Raw genomic sequence first — 6,353 nt, forward strand, 5'->3', positions numbered from 1 at the left:
TAGAGTTCTATAGAACATAAATCAAACTCAACCTCCCTCCCTGATCTCATTTGCAAGATCCTTCGCTTCCTTGAGCAACAGTACACTATTTCACTGGGGGAATTCAGGTGTATCTTTTTTTTCATTACTTCGTTTTGAATTAGTTACTCACATCGAAATACAACTTCGTCTTCAGGAGTATCTATATTATGTGTACAATCCCCTATGATTTGCGGAGACCAGCGCTGATTTTGCTAAACTGTTTTTTCAGACTATTTGTTCATAAGTGCATGGAGAGTGCGAATAGAGAGCCGAGCACCAACGCCAAAGTTAAATACTACTATATGTTGCTGTTGTATTTGTGGATTTTCATACTTGACTCCTTTTGAAAACCACTTCATCAACCCTTTACATTGATTCAAATGCATCGAAAAATTGAAACTTGCAAAATGTTGTCCTTGAGAAGTTGAGAGCACACCTAGAGCAAAAAATATATAAGATATGTCCGAAAGAACCTGGATCAATCAACTAACAATGCAATGCAGAACGTAGAAAGGCAAAAGGCCAGTAGTCAATACACCACTGCCCAAGCATGCTTTATTACTACATGCCACGGCGTACCGATAAATAATCCCTCTACCTCCAGTACAAAGAGAGCATCCTAGTTATTACTACTCGGACATAGTTCAACAGAATTACTACACAGGCGAAATAAGAGCGTTCAGGTTCACTAACTCTGATGCTGATACTGCAATGAGTATCAACTTATGTTCTACTAGGAATAGGTAAACAGTCGTGGTTCCACACACCTCATCATGCCCTATTGCAGGTATCACATCATGCCCTATTGCAGGCATCAACTGGGATCGCGATGAAGTAGCATGGTGTTCAGATCAGATGGAAGCCAAACAATGCTACATGGCAGCGGAAGATTGACCTCAGCGCTGCTTCCTCCTATTTGTTCGCCACTGTTTCAGGACGAACTGGACAGCTTCCTTCAGGGTCACTTTTCGATCTTCTTTAAAGTTCCACAGTTCCCCCACGGAATAACTACCCTTAGACTTGTACTCATTAATTTCACAGAGTGCCTTTGTCACCAATGTGTAGATTTCTTCCCCATGTTCTTCTCTGAGTCCTCGAAGCTTTGCATCATCCTCAATTATTTCCTACAGCACGGCATGCACCACTTTATGTCAAATAAGGTATACCTTAGGTAAAACTTGCAAAACAAAGTCATCCATAAAATTAAAAAAAAATTGGAAAATGACCAAGGATACATGGTTCACTATATTAAATAGGGAAATGAATGACAGAAACACTATACTCCTAATGAGCTTACAGGACACCATTCATATCATTGCCTGGACATTTCTATAATTAAAAGAGGGTGTAACATAAGGTAGCTTTTTTTGAGTGAGCGAGAGGAGAGAACAGGAGGTAAAAAAACATTCATGCAAGTTACAGGATATAACCATGCAAGAAAGCTTTACTGGACAGGATAGGATTATCAGTAACTAAAAAATTATAGGCTCTAAAGCTAGGAATGTGTATGGAAGTAGCAGCAAATGAATATTCATACCATCTCCTTTCCATCAGCCATGACAATCCTGAAAGGGTGCCAATCAGGGTTTTTAATTTCGGCTTCCCACTTTGAACAAAGGAAGGCAGCAGTAACTTCCGCGTCTTCTTCTGAGCACTTCTTTCTGCATGCCTTTGAAAATGCTTTCAGATCAAGCTCCCCCATTCTCTTGATTCCTATATGTGCCCGCCCACCTGAAATATCAAGCAAGCCCTGCGTAGCATGTCGCAGAACAAAAGATGAATAAAAGGAAATCTCATCACCAACATAAGTCACATAGATCTCATCAGTGAACTGTGAACAAGACCAGTTAATTGATGTAAGGTAACATACATTTTCTAGCTCATTCCGAGCTTCTTGCAGTTCAATATTGCTTTTGCTTTCTTTAATAACCAGAGTTTGGTTAAGTGACTCCATTCCATCTAGCTCATCTATCTTTTCTTGCAATGCCTCGCTTAGCTCATTAATTTTATTCTTTGACGCCGAATCTTCATCACCAGGCATATGCTCCATCACTTTCAGTTTGCCCTTCAGCTGCTGTATTTCTAATTCAAGCTTTTGTTTTGCATCCAATTGCTGCTCTAACAACAGAATCTTCTTTAAAGCAGCATGTTTCTCTCTCTGCAGTTTCCATACAGTAAGACTACCATAGGACACATTCTTAAAAAAATTAAAGCATCATATCACAAAAAGGGGGATCAAGTACATACTTTTTGTTCTTCCACAAGCTTCAGCACATTCTCATCAGCTTTCTGCTGTTCCAATGTTGCCAGTTTAAGATGGCTGGATCTGATGGCATTCTGAGTTCAAGCAACAACAAAGCACATAAGTTGAGTATTTCTAACTCATAGCGCCTAATCATCTGCACTATAGTACCCTAGTGCTGTAGTGCAAACTAATATGAAGATGATTAGTGTTATTTTACTGAAAAAAGAGGACACATGTAGACGACTAATATGGAGTTGCTAGCAGAAAATAAATATTATCTACAAGACACTCAGGAAATCAACTATTTCCATTCTTTTAAAGAGGGGGAAAGAAGAAAAGGTGGACAAATGACACACCTTCTGCTTCTCCTGCTCAAGGTTCCTTCTGTCATAACCACTTTTTGCTGCAAGCTCATCAAGCTGCTTGGATCTCACATCAAGTTCATTCATTTTGGTCTCAAGTTCAGAGCGCAGCTTTTGATTCTCATCAATGATCTTCTGAGAATGCTGACGAGCTAGTTGCTGCATCTTGCGAATTTCTGGTAATGGCTATGCTTATTAAGTGATCATCATGAAGTAAATGAAACTTTGCAGCTACTGAACGTAGAAACTGGATATACAACTAGATATCTATGTGTGTGTGTGTGTGTGTGGGGGGGGGGGGGGGGGGTTACCTCCTTATTACACTCCTCCCCTTATCCCCTTTCTCTTTTATTCTACTCATTTTCTTTTTCCTCATAATTTTTTCCCTTTTCCCCCTTTCCACTCAAGCTCCTGTAAGTACCTATTCTTTACCTCAATTTGGTTAGCTAATTAGCCACAAGTTTGTCAGTTTTACGTGCTCCCTCCTTTGCAAGATCATTGACAGATTTTAAGTCACCATTTTTTCTCAAGTGGTCCCCTATCAGCCCTGGAGAATTGTAATCTTCAGCCCGGGCAAACCATCCATAAAGCTCTGATCCTTGATTCTTTTTTCCTATCCAGTCCTTTTTACCATATCCTCCTGCTGCGAAGTGACTTTCAAATGTCCGTGCATTTCTGAAACCATTCCAGTCCTTTCCAAACTCAACAATAGCATTTCCTGAATGACCTCTAAAGGTCCATAAAGGGATGACCTTCAGTGGGCAAAAGTGTGATAGTTGCCCCTTCAAACGATTTCCACTTTCTCCAACTTGGCGCCCATCCTTCCATTCAGTAGGCACATTAACTAGGATGCCCATCCAGGGCCACACAAACTTCTCATCTCTGTTCTGAAGAGGTTCTGGCTCCACAGGAATCACCTTTGGTCGTGGCTCAGATGATTTAGCAAGGTCATTCTTCAAATGTTTGACAAGGGCACGGTGGGTTGCCTTTTCTTTTGCCTGCCGATTAGGTGCTGCACTTACTCCTGAAGCATGCTGAACCAGACTACTTATACTGTAATTATTCTTCTTCTTGCTGCTACAGAAGGGACAGCTGTAACTCTCTCCATTCTTCTTAACCTTTAAATCTCCGGACATCAGTCTTGCATATATTTTGCCTTCATAATCATCAATCTCAGTATCACTGATTTCTGTATCTTCATCAGAACTATGATCCATTTTCAAAGGGAAAAGGAAATATTGATAGCCTAACCAGGAAAAAGAAAGAAGATTAAGAAAATAATATCCAGTCTATTTTTTTAACTCAGTTTACATTTTGAAATACCAATAAGCAGAACTCGTAATACTAGAAAATATATTAAAAAACACAGTAAGCATGGAATACGGACATATACCACCCTAGCATATGGGTGACACCAACTATGACCCTACACATGCCATAGGAATTCACTTGGGCTTTCATCCTCATTTTAACCAAAAGGGTTAACCCAGCAGCCAGTGCTGCACTGCTACTACATTTGGAACCAAAGCATTACATGCCATTCGTAAGCCACAATGCCAGATAGTATGTTGATTTGGTTCTAGATGCCATACACTAGATTTGAGTAATTGTACAATTTTGGTAGTACACACTAGGCTGGGTGTGCTTAGTGCATCTGCGTTCTTCATATTGTATTGTATCAGGTGCATTGTAAAATCAGCACAGTTTAACAGAGATAAGTAGGCACATTGCAATTTCTCATGTTAAAAATTTCAAACCATTTGTCCTTAATTGTACAAAGAGTAGAAGTAGAATGCTATATCATTTAACCTTTTCCACCTTGCAAAACCATATAGGTGACATAAATTATTCAGAAAGTTCAGTTAGATTAATCCATAAAGGAGAGAAACATGCCAAAATCATCACCTCCAATGCAAAGCAATAAAGTAGGAAAATAAAAGGTCAAGAACAAGCAATTCTATTTTGAAAAGGAGAAAGTATAGGATGTGAAACATGTTGGCATAGAGCTACAAACAACATAGAGCATATAGGCAGGCCATAGAAATAGCATCCTAATCGCTGAAGGGTTATGGCGACCAGACTCCCCACCTATGCAGCACGGATACGGATACGCGTATCGGTATCGGAAGGATACAGATACGCGGATACGGCAATTTCTTAAACAACCCGATACACAGATACGTTTTAACTATTTTTTTAATAAATAAATAACAATGCATATTAAATTGCAAAATAGATGTTCAAAGTCAACATAGAGACATTTAAGGTCTATTACACTGAGAATAACATGATGGCAGGTTCTAATTTAGGAGAGGATGGGAGCCTGGGACTGCAATCAATCAATATAAACTCATATCCAGATTCTGGAGATTGGCCAATTATCATCACGTTACCTCCTACTTGCAATCTATATGGTACTATTCTCCAAGCAATTGTATTTGAACCAATTAAGTATTGAAAAGAAAGGATAATCAACAACTGTGCAATAGCCAACATTATAAAGATCACACTGCCCCTGAACTTAATCCACCATCCATGCTTGCATGGGCCCTTATTCTGTAGACTATGGATTATACTTCCAAATTGCCTGGATACACTACACAGAAAATGTAAATCTCTATGCACTTTACGGATGCTATGCTACCATTACTGGGAGGAACTCACGGTTCACGGGAGGCCTGCACTACCACTATCAGAGGAAGTCACGCACCTGAACAGGGGCTGGGGCTCCTTACGCCGGAGGCCGACGGGAGTAATCACGGGCGAACGGAGGCCGACGGGAGGCAGCCTGCGGCCGGCGGGAGGCGGCCTCGCGGCCCGTGGCCGCGGGAGGCGGACGGCGGCTGGCAGGAGGCGGCCTCACGGACGGCGGCCGACGAGAGGCGGAGGCGCTGCGTCAGCCGTCAGGTCGACGGGAGAATGCGGCGATGCGCTGCGTGAGGCGGCTGCGCGTGGGAGAGCCGACGCCCGACGGGTCACGGGAGTAGGGCAGGAGGTGGGATGTGCTGTGATGTTGGGCCGGCTGGGCCGAATCCAGGCGCGGAAACGTTTCCGATCCGAAGTTTTCGGCCCATTTAATCGGGGATACGTGGATACGCCACGGATATGTATCCGGGGCGTATCCGTATCGGATACGGATACGGTCCCAGGTGGAGTATCCGTGTTTCATAGCTCCCCACCCCACCCCAAGACACAAAAAAAACACTCCCTTGTCATTGTCTACTCGATCACTGGACAGATAGGAGAAAACGGATGTAATTGTTCAGTGCAAAGAAAGGAAGGATAACCAATAATTAAGGAGAAGGAATGGAAAGATCATAAAAGGCTAAAATTTAGTCCTGAACTAAATTTTAGCCCTCTTAAAAAGAGTGCTAAACTTTAATCTTTGGGGGTGTTTGGGAGGGGTGCTAAAGTTTAGCACCTGCTATACAAATGATCCTTTTACCCCTGCATAGCGTGCACTGTTACAAGCGTACCTCCCAAAGGCCAAAACACAAGTTACACGAGCACTTGAGCAGTACTGCCACACAATGGGCTATGTATTAATGCCGGAGCTGATTAGCCTGATTCACGAGATGAGACTGAAATAATATGATAACATCAGATTCCCTTGTTTCACTGAAATTTTCTATGATGCTTCCAGAGAGTGCATCTGCATACGATGTGCACAACCGGGCGAAAACAATTACTGTAGATGATAGCATCCGATCCGCTTGTACACGGAA

At 41.9% G+C, this 6,353-nt stretch overlaps 1 pseudogene; it reads right to left on the reverse strand.

Annotated features, from left to right (window-relative positions):
• Window positions 1–481: 481 nt before the first annotated feature.
• LOC101758817 lies at window positions 482–5,780 on the reverse strand (annotated as a pseudogene).
• Window positions 5,781–6,353: the final 573 nt, after the last annotated feature.

The sequence above is a fragment of the Setaria italica genome, chromosome V, assembly GCF_000263155.2.
Source record: "Setaria italica strain Yugu1 chromosome V, Setaria_italica_v2.0, whole genome shotgun sequence".
Taxonomy (NCBI): Eukaryota; Viridiplantae; Streptophyta; class Magnoliopsida; order Poales; family Poaceae; genus Setaria; species Setaria italica.